This window comes from Ovis aries, chromosome 1 (assembly GCF_016772045.2).
Source record: "Ovis aries strain OAR_USU_Benz2616 breed Rambouillet chromosome 1, ARS-UI_Ramb_v3.0, whole genome shotgun sequence".
Taxonomy (NCBI): Eukaryota; Metazoa; Chordata; class Mammalia; order Artiodactyla; family Bovidae; genus Ovis; species Ovis aries.
Genome location: NC_056054.1, coordinates 189,102,946 through 189,120,625, shown reverse-complemented (window position 1 = coordinate 189,120,625; position 17,680 = coordinate 189,102,946). Strand labels below are relative to the sequence as shown.

General features: G+C 45.0%; 1 protein-coding gene across 4 annotated transcripts in view; it reads left to right on the top strand.

Annotated features, from left to right (window-relative positions):
- Nucleotides 1–903: 903 nt before the first annotated feature.
- Nucleotides 904–17,680, top strand: part of MYLK (myosin light chain kinase) — a 280,078-nt gene continuing 263,301 nt past the window's right edge. For all 4 annotated transcript variants that reach the window (XM_042232316.2, XM_060418652.1, XM_042232315.2 and 1 more), the window contains exon 1: nucleotides 904–1,156. The gene's annotated coding sequence lies outside the window, so the exon portion shown is untranslated. The remainder of the gene's footprint in view (nucleotides 1,157–17,680) is intronic.

The window sequence follows — 17,680 nt, the reverse complement described above, 5'->3', positions numbered from 1 at the left end:
GTTGCCTCTCCCTTAAGTAGGTATAGATTATGTCTGTACTCTGTGCTGTGCTCAGTCCTGTACACTCTGCAACCCCATGTACCTGTATGTAGCCTGCCAGGCTCCTCAGTCCAGGGGATTTTTCAGGCAAGAATACTGGAGTGGTTTGCCACTTTTTTTCTCCAGAAGATCTTCCTGACCCAGGGATGAAAACTAGAACCCGTGTCTTCTGTGTCTTCCACATTGCAGGCAGATTTTTTTATCCACTGAACTATATCAGGGAGGCCCTAGATATAGATCATACTTGCCCGTTTCAAAGTAACTCTGTTAGGTGCTATCCTAAGCGCTTTACCAGGCTTATCTCACTGAAGCCTTACATTCCTGAGGCAGATTTTTTGTCCCCATTTCAGAGACAAGAAAACAGAGTAACAGAGGTAAGTAACTTGCTCCAAATTTTGCAGCTAGAAAATAAGGGGCAGAGTTCTCAACTCCAGAATCCGCCTTTTTAAGGACTACGTTATCCAGCCTGAACAAAATTGCACGTTGTGCCCAATTCTGAAAAGGAGCACTTTTTTCGCGACACTTTGTCCGAAAACCAAACTTGCATTCATTTGGGGAATCTATTCGGTTCGTTGTTGTTTTTGGTAGCCACATCAAAGAAAAAGACGATTAATTTCAAGTCAACAGAGTTTTCCCAGTGTGTGGTCTTCTGTGTATCGAGTGGTCTTCCAGGGGAAATCATGGGAAAACACACTGAAGGCCGGTGTGCGAGGAGTTGGGGCGGGGCGAGGGAAGGGCTAAGTGGACCCGCGTGCCGCGCCCGGTTCCGCTCCGGATTCTCGGCTCGCGACCCCGGGAGGAGGGCAGGTGGGCGTGGCCGAAGGACCGCAGGTCCATTCCCAGTGCGCTATGCAAATGACATGCAAACCAGCGCGTGTGAGTCCGAGTCCGCAGTTTGGACCGGGACTCGGAGCGCTGGGCTCTGAGGGGCTCTGCCACTTGCTCGCGCTTTCGCTGGACCGCTCACCCCTGCCCCGACCCGGACGCGCCTCTTCTGCTCCCAGTGCCGCCGGGTTGGCAGCCAGCAGCGCTTTGAGCGCTGAGCCCGCGCTGCGCGCCTGCGGGACGACCCTGCCGAGCGCTGTGCCTCGGCTCCCGGGCTGCCTTCGCTGCGCGGGTGAGTGAGCCCGCCCCACGCTTTTGTCCCGGCGCGGCCCCTGGGAGTAACTCCCCGAAGGCGGGGGTCGCGGGGTCGGGACCCTGTATCGGGAGCTTGCTCCATGCTCCACTGTTGGAGATGGGTTCCTGCGTGCTGCGAGGAGTTGGGCGGGAGGAAGCATAAGGGGGCGACCCAGCACTTCCAAGCAGCCTCGGTTTTCTTTTGGAAGGTGAGGTGCCTGGGAACAGTGACGTCGTTGTCTCTGTAGGCGTTATCTGAAAGGGATACCTTTGATTTGAGTGGTGCAAATCGTCGCTAGCCTGCAAGAAAGAAAGGTGGGCTCTTCTCCCAGCTCCCCAGCGCCCTGCAGGATGACTGGGGAACGACAGCTGCGGGGCGGGGGTGCCACGTGAAAGTCTTCCCTGTCTAAATGCAGCCCTGGAAGATAGGGCAGTGGGTTCAACTCTGGGGTCCCAGACAAAATTGGGGCGCCAGGCGTCGCAGTCTTTCTCTCCCTCCCTGCTCCTCACTCAAGCCCCTTGCCTGCTGCTCTGCCTGCTTGTCTTCAACGAGTTTTATGGTTGAAAGACTTGTTCTCAGATCATTGCGGTTGGAAAGTTTAGGCTAAACTAATTCCCAGGTGTTAGCTGTCAGTGGTTAAGGCAGAACTCCTCCATGGAACTTGTGGCTGCTTACACTCCTCAAGACCCAAAGGACTGAACTTCTAGGAGTGGTGTTGCAGATGTGAAGATAGCTGGCGGGGAGAGTTTTTCAAGCATTTGCTGTTGTTGGGGGGTGAGGAGGGCACATACTCTAGATAACCTGAAGTAGAAAGACCCAGTGCCTTTGCTGCCTAGCAAGGGTAAAAATAACCGTTGCAATGGAAGGAGCTGGGGGGAAGTGGGGGCACACCCAGGCAGTGGGAACAGTACCAGGCCTCAGGCCACTGGTTTCTACCATCCCTCCTCTCCCTGAGTGCAAATAGCAGAGTATGTGAAATCCCCACTTGCCACCCACAGCCTGACCAGTGCTGTGTCCCCTATCCACCTGGGGCTGTGGGTTCCTCCCTGTTTTAGTGCGGTCGTTTGTCAAAATGCACAGCTGGTCAGTAAGTTATTTGTAAATGGTGGGTTTGAGAGGACTGTTTAGGGGACCCCTCACCCTTTAAAGAGTGGGGGATCCACAGACCCAACAAAGTCTCTGGGGGAAGGGCTTCCCTGGTGGCTCAGAGGGTAAAGAATCTGCTTGCAAAGCAGGACACTTGGGTTCGGATCCCTGGGTTGGGAAGATCCCCTGGAGGAGGGCATGACAACCCACTCCAGTATTCTTGCCTGGAGAATCCCCATAGACAGAGGAGCCTGGTGGGCTACAGTCTATGGGGTCACAGAGAGTCAGACATGACTGAGTGACTAAGCACAGGGGGAATGGTAGGTGCTTCTGGTAACCTTACTGGTTGCCTAAAAGGCATCTCAGGTTGTAGTAAAATAGTTTTGTTTTCTCCTCACTTTATTTCCCTCTTCCCCTCCATCTCTTTCTTTTGTCTTGAACTCTCAACCCCCTTGCGTTTTCTCTTTGGTGATCCTGTCTTAGTCTCTTTCCCTTCCCTGCATACTGCAGCCATGTGGAAAGTTCGCTGCTTGCACCACGGTGTCCTGGGCTGGTATGGAATGTTCCTTCTCAATGCCCAGAGTGAGGTGGGCCTTTTGTCTTCCATCCTGACTGGGCTAAGAGCCTGCAGCCAGAGCAGGTGGGAGCCTGAGCACTGGGTCCTGGCAGACAGGGGTGGGGTGGCTGGATGCTGGCTACTGGACTGGGTAATGGGTACCCTGGGGACTTGCTCAAGAGCCTTTTCACCAGGATGTGTATATCTCATGTCCCTCACTCATGATGCACAAAGATGCTGGTCCTCAGGCACTACTAGGCATGAGCTTGGAAAACTGCTCCAGGTGGCAAAGGATTTGTGTATTTGGTTTATTTTGTGTAGTATCTAACTAACTGAGGAGGAGGGAGCTGGGGTTAGGAGAGAGGCCCTTGCAGAGCCAAAGGTGGGAGACGGGTTTTAATGGTAGCAGGGGGAGGGTGGTCTGCCCCAGCCTCAGTGGAATAGATTGTGAATGCTCTGGGATCACCATGGCCTCAGTATCTATCAGATTGACCTCTTGCTTCACACACATCCCCCTCTCCCCCCAAAAAATATGAATCTGAGTCTGTGAAACAGAACTAGTTGATTTATTGGCACTTTGGTGGCAATTTGAGAATGCAGCCCTGCCCCGGTAGGGGTTCAGAGACCCAGTGAACATGTGGACTCTTAGTATCTTTCTGAAAACACTTCTTGGTGTTCTGGAAATATACACCAGGGCCCCTTGGCAGCCTAACTGCCCTTCCCTCAATCCAAGCCAACACTCTGATTGGGAAATTGTTCATTCTTATAAGCTTCCTGTCCTATCCTTTCTGTAATTGTGGAGAATTTTAGAGAAAAACCCTTAAAAAGTAAACTTTCCCAACACAAGATGTTATCCTCTCCCAACCTGACTATTGTGTCCTTCTCTGAACCCCAGGGAGTGTACCCAGGGGGCACGAGGTAGGACCATTTGCATGGAAAGAGAGCATGTAGATGTCACTGTAACAGGCTCCTGTGCCATGTGACGTCGGCCCTCTTCCTTCCGCTCCCTTAGCCTCCTGCTCCGCAAGCACAGGAAGGTGATTGTGCGGGGCGAGGTCTGCTGTGTGGGCCATTCGCCTTGCCCGCCTGTGCCCTTCCGCAGATGAATTCCCTTGTCTCTTTGTTGAGTTCTGGCTTCACACTTCTCCATTTGTTTTAAGCCAGCAGGTTGAGCACCTGCAGTTCTTACAGCCTGAAGGTGGGTGGACCTCGGGGACTGTCACTACGGCTGCATATGTAGCCCTCCTGCCGTGTCAGATGCTCCTGCTTGTCAGGGCCGTGGCCCTTGTGAAACCGGGCTGGGGCAGGAGGAGAGCCTCGAGGAAGTCCTCCCTGTTTGCTGCTCGTGGGGCCAAGGCTGGACTTCCAGAGGCTCACACTGCCCTCCTGCTGACTGTCCCTTGTGTCTGAGGGTGAATGCTTGTGAGGGACACCCTGCAAGGGAGCTGTGGGAATTTCCATATAGATCCGGCTTCTCGAATATCCCAGTGCTGTCCCCTCCCCCTACAGTTGGTGCTTTTGTCCCCCTTTCTCCTCTCCCCTCTTCTTTTGGGTCCTGAGTACAGAGCCCTCTGGAGAACAAAAGAAAGAGGGCGAGGAAAGGATCTCCTTTTCTTTCAGATCTGCTGCTTAATTTTCACCTGCTTCCTCTGACTCTGGGCCCCCAGATTGGATGGATGCTAATTTGTGAATGCAGGACTCTATGAGTTAGTTCGCATAATCTTTCAGGAACCAAAATGCTTCACAGTTGAGCTTTCATCATCAAGGATGCTGTTTATCTGCTTTGTTTTCAGAGGTTGATATTTCTGCTGCAGAGCAGTTCCCCTTCAGAGAGAGAGGAGCATGAGGGTAGAGTACACTCTTTGGAGTTAAGCTTGGGCTCAGAGCCATCCTATTCACTCACTGTCGGCCTATTCCTGGGTATGGTGTTTACCATCTGTGGGCTGAGTGCAGTTTCCTCGTCAGTGAGGGTGTTTATATAAATGAAGTGAATGTGTGAATATAAACAGGTATAAAAGGAGGAATAGCTGTTATTCTGTATATTGAATAGTGTTCCCTAGGTCTATGGAATGACCTATACCTCAGCCAACAAGCATGAATGGCAGGCCTCCTCTCCATCTAGCCCTGTGGAGGATTATACAAGGAAGGTACTATGCCCACGGGACTTTGGGTTTTATGGGGAAACAGCGAACATGAATGCAGTATGTAATTAGAAAAGAGGGGTTAGTTCTGTGGTTCAGACTCAATTAGAAGAATTTTGGGTAGCAAGAAATTCAGAGGCTGACGGGATGAGGAAAGGCCTCAAAGCTTTTCCTCAGGGAGCAGGAGAGAGGGTGGTTACTGGCCTGGAGAGAGGGAGGTGGGAATATTTGTTTCCTGTCTCCAAAAGCTCTCCTCTCCTCCTTTGTTAGAACCTAGTGAAGAACCTTTGGCCCTCTGGTGAGCTCTCAACCATGCAGAACAGCTTGTCCTGAGATTTATTTGGGGGTAGTTTTCCGTCTGCTGCCCAGAATGTTCCTGGAACAATTTTGTTTTCACTTTATCCTGGGTCAGGAATTGTAAGAAGCCCATCTACAGCCAGAGGAAAGCCCATCCAGCAAAGACTTGAGCTCCTAGTGCTCAGTGCTCTCCCCTCATGCTTCAGTTCTGTCAGCCCACCTGCCAGCGGCATCACAGTGAGCTGGAAACCCGAGTCTAGGAGGCCAAGGCGTTGGGTGCAGAGCAGAAAACAGCCAGAGTTCTTATCTCTTCACTCTGATGGAGGACGGTGATGGGCTGGGAAGGTCTGACTTTGACCAGAGTGAAAGTGTTAGTTGCTCAGTAATCCCTGACTTTGTGACCCAATGGACTGTAGCCTGCCAAGCTCCTCTGTCCATGGAATTCTCCAGGCCAAAACACTGGAGTAGGTAGCAATTCCCTTCTCCAGAGGATCTTCCCAAGCCAGGAGTCAAACCTGGGTCTTCTACATTGCAGGCAGAGAAATGGATGCAAATTGGTTCTCTCATCTGTCCTTCTGGTTCCCCAGGGTCTTTGAAGGCTGTCTCCTTTAGTCTGAGAGTGCTCTGGGAAGCAGGTTCCTTCCTTATCTGGCCTGACTCTGTCACCACTGCCATATGCCTGCTGCCAGGGCCCCAGAGTACCTTGTGTCTGCCCATGCAGCTCTCCCTTACCCCTGAAATCCCAGCCCCCATCCCACCCAGTACCCAGAGTTGACACCTGGGGCTGACACTGTATTCTGGACCTGCCTTGACTCTGGAATGCACCATCCTTCACAGGAATTTTTACCCCATGAACTGAACATGGAAGCTCTTGCCAGTCTCCACTGACCTTGGAAGGAAAGACTCTTCTTTGCCTGGGATGGACTAGGTGGAGGCTATGTGAAAAACCAGGAAGAGGCTGTGGTTTGGAGCTGTGTGGCACAGCTCCAGTGCTGTCCACATCTCTGCAAACACATATTTTACTGGACAGGGGACCTTTTCTCTGCTTGCCTGAGGAACCTGTGGGCAGATGAGCAAGTGCTTGGTAACCTTTACTTGCGATGGAGTCATAAGGTGTGGTGTCACACTAGGCCACGAGCTCCTGAGGGCAAAGGCCATGGTTTATCTCCACGTCCTTGCTCTTAGTCCAGTAAGTAATCAGTATCTGACACGCCATGGTGCCTGGTCGTCTGTGCTTAAGGCCTGGCTGGTGGGTGAGTTGGAGTGTTCAAGAAAGATCCTCAGGCATCTCCCCTCTGCTGCTCCAGGAGAAGGTACTTTCCCCCCATTAGCCTCGCTTCTCCAAAATGTCTTCTTTCTGGTTAGGCATAACTGTTCTATTTTTCTCCTGAACTCTGTGTGTGTTTCTTGTCGAGTACTCAGCCCATTCATAGAACATGCCTAAAAATGGACCTGTTCCTACCATTCCCCCTCATTCAGGTTAAGTTCTCATTCCACAACTTCGTTTTAGCGTCAACATTTCCTAATCACTTGGTTGGTAACGTTGTGGAAGTGGACATGTTCAGGAGAAGACGACAGGCTGTTTCAGTGTACCTGTAACTTGCCTCTGAGTACTACGGAAGCTCGTCTTCACGTTCACAGTAGGGCCTCATGCTGGGCATGAGACGGTTAATGTAGATACTACTGATTTTACCCCACAGCATTTCTACTGAAGTGTTTTAGAGAGTTCAGGCTTTTTGTTGTGACCGTGCAGCCACCTCAGGCACAAGCTGGTTGCAGATGACCACCGCTGCTCAGCCCTTCCTCCTGTGGTTCCCCCCTCTACTGGTTATCCCAGGCTGAGAGAATCCCTGGGTGTTACTTTCATATTGCTATTGCTTGTGACCAGACCGTCACTAGCTCACACTTGGACTATTAACTGTGGCACAAATACATTTTACACTTGACTGCTTTGTTAATCTTAAAGCCCAATCTGGCTGTGTCACTCCACCTTTAGAAACCCTCTGTGGCTCCCTGCTTCTCATAAGACACCCTTAACCTGAAGTGCAAGGGCCTCTGTAATCTGACCTCCAAGGCAATGGAACTTGTTAACTTATTGTCCCTAAACCCAGTGTGCACTTTCCTGTCTCTCTGCCTATGTGAGCTTATCCTCTCCTGGAATATTCTTCACTTTCCTCTTTGATTGACAAGTTCTTCTATCCTTAAATATTTGTTCAAGGAATGATTAAGTTCCTAATACATGTCAGACACTGTCCCCAAATGGAGGCTGCCTTTGACCTCCTGAGCTTCACCTCAGCTTCAAGTTCTCTTCCTAATTTGAACTTCTGTATGGACCTTGAATTGGTCCCTGTAAATTCTTTTGATGTTGACAAGTCATACATTATTTTGAAAAGTTTACATGTTTAGTTTTATTTATGCTAATTTTTTTTATATCTACAACTACCTTGAAAAAATTTCAAGGGGAAGACATACCTAAAGCTTTTATTTCCTAATAGTAGTCTTTGAGTTCAGTTCAGTTCAGTTGCTCAGTCATGTCCAACTCTTTGCGACCCCATGAACTACAGCACGCCAGGTCTCCCTGTCCATCACCAACTCCCAGAGTCCACCCAAACACACGTCCATCTAGTCGGTGATGCCATCTAACTATCTCATCCTCTGACGTCCCCTTCTCCTGCTGCCCTCAATCTTTCCCAGCATCAAGGTCTTTTCAAATGAGTCACCTCTTTGCATCAGGTGGCCAAAGTATTGGAGTTTCAGCTTCAACATCAGTCCTTCCAATGAACACCCAGGACTGATCTCCTTTAGGATGGACTGGTTGGATCTCCTTGTAGTCCAAGGGACTCTCAAGAGTCTTCTCCAACCCCACAGTTTAAAAGCATCAATTCTTCAGTGCTCAGCTTTCTTTATAGTCCAACTCTCACATCCATACATGACCACTGGAAAAACCATAGTCTTGACTAGACAGACCTTTGTTGGCAAAGTAATGTCTCTGCTTTTGAATATGCTATCTAGGTTGGTCATAACTTTCCTTCCAAGGAGTAAGCGTCTTTTAATTTCATGGCTGCAATCACCATCTGCAGTGATTTTGGAGCCCCCAAAAATAAAGTCTGTCACTGTTTCCATTGTTTCCCCATCTATTTGCCATGAATTGATGGGACCAGATGCCATGATCTTTGTTTTCTGAATGTTGAGCTTTAAGCCAACTTTTTCAATCTCCTCTTTCACTTTCATCAAAAGGCTCTTTAGTTCTTCACTTTCTGCCATAAGGGTGGTGTCATCTGCATATCTGAGGTTATCGATATTTCTCCCAGCAATCTTGATTCCAGCTTGTGCTTCCTCCAGCCCAGCGTTTCTCATGATGTACTCTGCATCGAAGTTAAATAAGCAGGGGGACAATATACAGCCTTGATGTACTTCTTTTCCTATTCGGAACCAGTCTGTTGTTCCATGTCCAGTTCTAACTGTTGCTTCCTGACCTGCATACAGGTTTCTCAAGAGGCAGGTCAGGTGGTCTGGTATTCCTATCTCTCTCAGAATTTTCCACAGTTTATAATGATCCACACAGTCAAGGCTTTGGCATAGTCAGTAAAGCAGAAATAGATGTTTTTCTGGAACTGTCTTACTTTTTCAATGATCCAGCGGATGTTGGCAATTTGATCTCTGGTTCCTCTGACTTTTCTAAAACCAGCTTGAACATCTGGAAGTTCAAGGTTCACATTATTGCTGAAGCAGTCTTTCAGAACCCACTAATAACAAAATTCCTTTGGGAGCCTTGTTGGCAAAATAAACCATGCCTCCCAGTCCCTAGCCTAGACTTGGGTGGGGTCAGGGAATCTCTGTTTTAACAGAGCTCCCCAGGTGTTTACAGTGTCAGCCAGAATTGAGAATCAATCTTCAATGCTTTTTTACTAGGTAATTATTTCTTTGATTTGTGTATTAGGAAGGAGTCTTCAAAATTAGTAGAAACCAATTCAGCTAGTTGAAGAGAAAAAAAAAAGGTAATAGTTGTATAATGAAAAGAGATAACATTCTCATATTTTCTTTATTTCGAGTTACCGTAGGCTCTAAGATTTATATCACTTTCTAGATTCTTGGGGAAAAAACACTTCCTTTAGTATATACAACTTTAGACAAAGTTTCAATGTGGTTTTAATCATACTGTCTTTCTTCAGTATTATCATAATTAGTATCATAAAAGTATTCAGATCCTTCTGAATTGTGTTTTTCTATCAGAGTTATACAAGACTTCAAGATAAAATGCTATTTTTGATCATCTGTGCTCATGATTTTTTAATGTTGAGCCATCCTTGAATTCTTAAGATAAATTCTTTGGTAAATACTTTGTCATGATATATAGCTTTTTTTTTTAATTTTTATTTTTACTTTATTTTACTTTACAATACTGTATTGGTTTTGCGATACATTGGCATGAATCCACCACGGGTATACATGAGTTCCCAATCATGAACCCCCCTCCCACCTCCCACCCCATATCATCTCTCTGGATCATCCCCGTGCACCAGCCCCAAGCATCCTGTATCCTGTATCAAACATAGACTGGCAATTCATTTCTTACATGATAGTATACATGTTTCAATGCCATTCTCCCAAATCATCCCACCCTCTCCCTCTCCCACAGAGTCCAAAATTCCATTCTACACATCTGTGTCTCTTTTGCTGTCTCTCATACAGGGTCATCATTACCATCTTTCTAAATCCCATATATATGTGTTAGTATACTGTATTGGTGTTTTTCTTTCTGGCTTACTTCACTCTGTATAATAGGCTCCAGTTTCATTCACCTCATTAGAACTGATTCAAATGAATTCTTTTTAACGGCTGAGTAGTACTCCATTGTGTATATGTACCACAGCTTTCTTATCCATTCATCTACTGACGGACATCTAGGTTGTTTCCATGTCCTGGCTATTATAAACAGTGCTGCGATGAACATTGGGGTACATGTGTCTCTTTCTATTCTGGTTTCCTCGATGTGTATGCCCAGCAGTGGGATTGCTGGGTCATAAGGCAGTTCTATTTGCAATTTTTAACGGAATCTCCACACTGTTCTCCATAGTGGCTGTACTAGTTTGCATTCCCACCAACACTGTAAGAGGGTTCCCTTTTCTCCACACCCTCTCCAGCATTTATTGCTTGTAGACTTTTGGATTGCAGCCATTCTGACTGGTGTGAAATGGTACCTCATTGTGGTTTTGATTTGCGTTTCTCTGATAATGAGAGATGTTGAGCATCTTTTCATGTGTTTGTTAGCCATCCGTGTGTCTTCTTTGGAGAAATGTCCATTTAGTTCTTTGGCCCATTTTTTGAAGGTCTTTTATTTTTCTGGAATTGAGCTGCATAAGTTGCTTGTATATTTTTGAGATTAGTTGTTTGTCAGTTGCTTCATTTGCTATTATTTTCTCCCATTCTGAAGGCTGTCTTTTCACCTTGCTTATAGTTTCCTTTGTTGTGCAGAAGCTTTTAATTTTAATTAGATCCCATTTGTTTATTTTTGCTTTTATTTCCAGTATTCTGGGAGGTGGATCATAGAGGATCCTGCTGTGATGTATGTCTGAGAGTGTTTTGCCTATATTCTCCTCTAGGAGTTTTATAGTTTCTGGTCTTACGTTTAGATCTTTAATCCATTTTGAGTTTATTTTGTCTATGGTGTTAGAAAGTGATCTAGTTTCATTCTTTTACAAGTGGTTGACCAGTTTTCCCAGCACCACTTGTTTGATATATAGTTTTTTTAAAACACCTTTTGGCTTTGATTTTCTAATGCTTTATTGGATTTCTTTTTTTTTTTTAACATTTATGGTCATGTGAGATAGAACTATTAACTTTCTGCTTTACTTGGCTGATTTTGTGTGTGCCCACAATTTGTGTGTGGGCTGACATCTTCAGCCCGTTTAGGATCAACAGAATAATTCTGAGGAATATTAAAGTATACCAGGGTTTTATCTACATTTCCTTTAGGTTATATTTTTAATTCTGGTTTTTCTATAAGAAAATAACATTGCTAAAAGTTAAATGTCTTTTTCTGAAAGTTAACTGGAAGCTTTGAAAAAATTATTATTTAGTACCCAACTCATCACATGTTGCACATGAATTAGTAGCACCAACTTTGAAAACTATGATTTATTTTGATAAATGTAGCAGTTTCTATTGCCTTTTGATTCCATTGCTTGACAAGTGGTAGGCATTGTTTTAGTTATACAGTAACTTTTCTTTCCAATGTTGCATCTTATGGAATCTTTTAAAAACTTTTTTTCACATTAGAAAAACCAAACTATGATTTTTCTAAATTTTTCTATTCTTTCATATAGTAAAATTCAGTTATTTTAGTGTACAACTTTGCATTTTGACAAACATAGTCATGTAAGTACTGCCATAATCAAGATACAGAATATTTCCCTAAAAATTGCCTTGTGCACTTTCCTGGTCAACTCTTCTACCGCCTGAAGACCTCAAGTAGTAATCTCTGATCTGCTTTCTGTGCCTGTGACTGTACCTCTCTCAGAAGGTCTTACGGTATGTGGCCCTTTAAGTGTATCTTCTTTCATTTAGCGCAGTGTCTTGGAGAGTTGTCTATGCTGTTGGGTATACCAGTAAGTCATTCCTTTTTGCTGCTAAGTGTTATGTCATTGTATGTGTTCTCTATTTGCCAGTCAAGGGATATTTGGGCTGTTTCCAGTGTGGGGTGATAATGGATAATTCACTGTGAGTATTTGTGTACATATTTTTATGTCAACATAGATATTTACGCAAGTGAAATGAAAATCTAGGAAGGGATTGCTAGGTGGTATAGAAAAAAGAAAAAAAAGTATCTCCAATGCTTTCTTTAAGATGCGTGTTGATGTATGGCAAAACCAATACAGTATTGTAAAGTAAAATAAAGTAAATTTTAAAAATTTAAAAAAATAAGATGTTTTTAGTTTTAGGTTTTACATTTAGGTCTAATCCATTTTGAGCTTTTTTTTTCACATGGTGTAAGGTATAGATAAAGGTTCTTTTTTGCATACAGACATCCAATTACTCCAACACTGTTGTTAAAAGATTATCCTTTCCCTCTTGAATTGCCTTTGTATCGTCGTTGGAAATCAATTGAGAATGTATGTGTGGGTCTGTTTCTGACTATTCTGTTCCATTGGTTTATGTGTGTATCCTTTCAGCAACACTACACTGTCTTTTAAAAAATTAGTTAATTAATTTGGCTGTGTCAAATCTTAGTTGTGGCACAGGGGATCTTTGTTGAGTCATGTGGGATTTTTCATTGTGGTGCACGGATCTCTAGTTGTGGTGTAGAAGTTGTGGTGTGTGGGCTCTCTAGTTGTGGCCTGTGGGCTCCAGAGCATGTGGGATCAGTAGCTGCAGCATGCAGACTCTCTAGTTGAATACTACACTGTCTTGATTATTGTAGCTTTAAGTTTTGATGGGAGAAATATCAATAACTTCAGATACTCAGATATTACCACCCTTATGGTATAAAGCAAAGAAGAACTAAAGAGCCTCTTAATGAAAGTGAAAGAGAAGAGTGAAAATGTTGGCTTAAAACTCAACATTCCAAAAACTAAGATCATGGCATCTGGTCCCATCACTTCATGGCAAATAGATGGGGAAACAATGGAAACAGTGACAGACTTTATTTGGGGGGCTCCAAAATCACTGCAGATGGTGACTGTAGCCATGAAATTAAAAGAAGCTTGCTCCTTGGAAGAAAAGCTATAACAAACCTTAGACAGCACATTAAAAAGCACAGAAATTTCTTTGCTGACAAAGGTCCATCTAGTCAAAGCTATGGTTTTTCCAGTAGTCATGTGTGGATGTCAGAGTTGGACTATAAAGAAAGCTGAGTGTCAAAGTATTGATGCTTTTGAACTGTGGTGTTGGAGAAGACTCTTGAAAGTCTCTTGGACTGCAAGGAGATCAAACCAGTGGATCCTAAAGGAAATCAGTCCTGGGTGTTCACTGGAAGGACTGATGTTGAAGCTGAAACTCCAATACTTTGGCCACCTGATGCAAAGAACTGACTCACTGGAAAAGACTCTGATGCTGGGAAAGATTGAGGGCAGGAGGAGAAGGGGCCGACAGAGGAAGAGATGGTTGGATGACATAACTGACTCGATGGATATGAGTTTGAGCAAGCTCCAGGAGTTGGTGTTGGACACAGAAGCCTGGTGTGCTGTAGTCCATGGGGCCACAAAGAGTCAGACACAACCGAGCAACTGAACTGAACTGAGTGTGAATCTTTCAACTTAGTTCTTTTCCAAAGTATCTAGAATAGTCGAAACAATTCTGAAAAGGAAGAACGGATCTATAGATTCAATACAATACTAACAAAACTTCCAGCAGGTTTTTATGCAGAAGCCAACAAGATGATTTTGAAATATTTCATAATCAAGACAGAGTGGTATTCAACTAGAGAGCCTGCAACAAAGATCTGATGTAGCCAAATTAATTAATTAATTACCTAAGTTGATTCTCCAGAGAGCCCTGGGGCTTCTGCCTAAAAGTTGGATTGGTGTGAGGGAGGAGCAGAAGTCATACCTTGGACTGCTTTCCTTGTGGAAGGCAATAGCCTGGCCATCTAGCCCAGAGAGTCTGGGACTCTAATGTTCATTCACATCTGCTTCCCAAGCTGGTCTGTAGAACAGAGAGTAGAGGGAGTAGGAGTTGCTATAATTTCATGGTGAAAGGGCTTTCTTCCCAGTAATTTCGAGCAATAGTCAACAAAATTTTTCTGAAAAGAGCCAATAGTAAAAATTTTCAACTTAGCAGGCTATGCTGTGTCACAAGTATTCAACTCTTCCTTTTTTTTTTTTTTTTGTAGCATGAAAGCAGCCATAGGTAATGTTAATGAATGGTCATGACTGTGTTTCAGTAAAACTTTACTTACAAAAATAGACAATAGGCTGGATCTGGCCTGTGGGACATAGTTTGCCCAGCCCTGCTATAGTCTGTTAATGTAGTGAATTACATTGATTTCTTTTTTCTTTTTTTGTCTTTTCCTTTCTTTTTTTTAAATATAAATTTATTTATTTTAATTGGAGGTTAATTACTTTACAATATTGTATTGGTTGATTGATTTTTAAATGTTGAACCAGCCTTGCATTCCCAAGATAAACTCCACTTAGTTTAGAGCATCTGGTCTGCACCTGTCCCTGTCTTTGTTTCTTGGCTTGTCACTGAGCTGGGAGCTTCTCAGGAGCAGGGCCACAGTAATATCACTTCTTATCTCCCATCAAGCATAAAGTGGTGGTCAGTAAATATTGTGGCTGTGTGGGAAAAGCTGTATATGTTCACGGTACCCCTGCTGACCTTGCTTTGTGGTTCTCTCAGTGGCCTGGAGGAAATGGGGGTTGTGTGGAGGAGGTGGGTCCAAGCGCTGTCACTGCAGGCACAGGACGATCTTTCATTTCAGAGGCTATTTTGGAAACATGACTTAAGTTTGGTGTGTGGGGACCTGCTTTCTAATTACTCTCTCCTTTTCCTGAGAGTTGTGGTTGGCACAAGAATTCAGGCATCCAGATGCCAGCCCCAGTGCTCGTGTTCTGAAAGGGCTTGACTAACTCCTTTCAAGGGCCCTGGCCTCCTTTTACTGAGGGGTTTGCGTGTGTGTGGGAGAGTCAGAGCAGGAGGGGTGGGCCAGTCTGCCTGCTGGCTGGGAGCATGGCTACCCACTGTGTCTCTGGGCAGCTGTGCACTGACCACATTGTGCCATGGCAACTCCATGCACCAGACAGATTTTGTGCAGGCAGTACACAGATTCCATCTCGGCTACTTCTCATTCACTGGGATGGTGGGTGTGGTTGACGGGAAGGGTCTGGGCTTTGCAGCTCCGCAGACCTGGGTTTGAATCCCACCTCAACAACTTACTAGATGGATGAGCCTGGGAAATTATTTAGCTGGTCTGAACTTACCTTCACTCATTTCTATAATGAAGATGCTCACAACCTCCCAGCATTGCTGCTAGGGTTACATTAAACATGTCAACCCTCTCCTGAGAGATGAGAGGGCACTCTGAAGGATATTAAGTGAGGAGTGGTGGGCAAGTCTATAGAGAAATGCAAAGCAAGTTTCAGACACGATGGGAAGATCCATTAGAAGTCTAGGGTATGGAGAGGGGCTATTGGTCACTTTCTCCCACCTCAGATATTTTTTCCTGAAGGGGCTGAGTCTCTGAATTTTTTCTGGGGCAGGGAGGGGCTGACTACCTGGTGTGGGTGAGCCCTTGGATTGTTTGGTGCTTTTATCTTATTGAGCCCGGTTCACTGGGATGGGAACAGGATCCTGGGATTGCGCCAGACCCTAGTTAGTGGAACCAATCACATAATTGCCTGATATTTGACGGTGCCAGGCCTCTAGGACCTGGTGACAGTCATAGCCGCCCCCACCCCCCCATTATACGTGTGTGGGCCCTCTCTGGGGGCATAACACATTTGTACCATCCTTACTGCTCCATGGGTTAAGGGAGAGTGAGGAGAGCCCCCCCGAAGTGCCGTTGGGACGTTCCCACTCTTTGTGTGCCCCAGGGTCTCTGCTTCCCTTTGCTGGCATTCTAGATCCCTGGGTCCAGCTCTTAGGGGATGAGGCCCCTGCGTTTCCTGCAGGAGGTCAGTGAATTAAGGAGACTGCTGCTTCCAGGCCCATTCTGCCCGCCCTATGGAGGAATCTAACCAGGGTTTTTATGAGAGCTCATAAAGTTTGTTGAGGATTGGAAATTAAATAGAGTTCTAGCTTTATCATCCTGAGATGATGTTCTATTATTGTACCTTAAGACAACATTAAAACAGAGACGCTTGTAATATCCCTGGTTAAAAACTGCATGAAAGATAAAATTCTAACTGTTCAACTCGGTATACAAAATAGACTACAATTGGACCTCCACCACATAAGATATTCAGTTATCATTGAGTGGCTATAAGTACTTTTCATTTGGATAATGTTTTATAGTTTACTTAATGTTTCACACAGTTTGCATTTAATTTTTATCAGTCTTACGATGTCTTATTATTAATAATGTTAGACTTATTAGGCTATTTAGACTGATTAGACTAATTAATAATAAATCTTATTATGCTTATTTCTGTTTTATAGTTGAGGATCTAAGGCTCAGGGAAGTTAAAAAGAACTTGCCCAGTTTCACATGGCCATAGTAAAGTCACTATTTTAAGCAGAGGGCAAAAAATAATGGTTACTTGCCACTTCCTAGTTGTGTGACCTTGAATAGCTTTAGCTCTAAAATAAGGATGATACAGCTTTGTCATAAGATTTTTGTGAGGGTGAAATGAAATAATCCAACCAAAACACTTGGCGTGTTGCCTGCCATATAGTAAGGGCTCAGGAAATGTTAGGTATTATTATGATACTCTCTTTAAACTGTTCTGCAATTAACTTTTCCAGTTTTTAGTCCACAATTCTGAGTAACACTGCTATAAATATCTTTGTCCAAAAGGATTTTTTTTTTTTCTGTGTCATTTCCTTGGATTATATTATAATGCTGAAGAATAGCATTACCAGGTTGAAAGGTACGATCCTCTTTTTTGGCTTTTTTTCCTTATCACCCAAGAGCCTGCTACTTGAACAGTTTCCTGATTAACAGGCCACTATTGGACCCATGAGAGTGGTCTGTCTCCTGTACATGACACTCCCCTGTGACCTCTCTCTCAGCCTGTTAGACGGACCGTCAGTCATTGTTAATAAAGGCCAACAGATTCTAGACTGTTTGGAGCCAAACTGTATAAAACAGGTTGTGCCTACAGCAAGACATAGACCAAGGTGTTCAGCAAACTGTACCCCAAACCCTAGGAGTGGCTGGCCTCTCACCCACTTCCTGCAGGCTCCCTGGGCAGACAGCGTATGCACTGTTGGTAGGTAGGATGGATGAGGAGTGGTGTTGAAGGAGGTGGGAATGGGACCCATGAGTGCCTCCAGACTTTTTATATGTGAGGGAGTTACTAGTTTCTTAGGGCCGCTGTAAAGAGTGCATCACACACTGGGTGGCTTAGAACAACAGAAACTTATTCTTTCACATCCTAGAGGCTTGTTGTTGTTGTTTAGTTGCTCAGTTGTGTCCGATTCTTTGTGACCCCATAGACCCCAAGCCAAGTGCGCCAGGCTTCCCTGTCCTTCACTATCTCCTGGAGTTTGCTCAGACTCATGTCCATTGAGTCAGTGATGCCATCCAACCATCTCATCCTCTGTCATCCCCTTCTCCTCCTGCCTTCAGTCTTTCCCAGCATCAGGGTCTTTTCCAGTGAGTCAGCTCTTCGCTTCAGGTGACCAGAGTATTGGAGTTTCACCTTCAGCATCAGTCCTTTCAAAGACTATTCATGACTGACTTCCTTTAGAATTGACTGGTTTGATCTCCTTGCAGTCCAAGGGACTCTCAGCAGTCTTTTCCAGCACCACAGTTGGAAAGCATCAATTCTTCAATGCTCA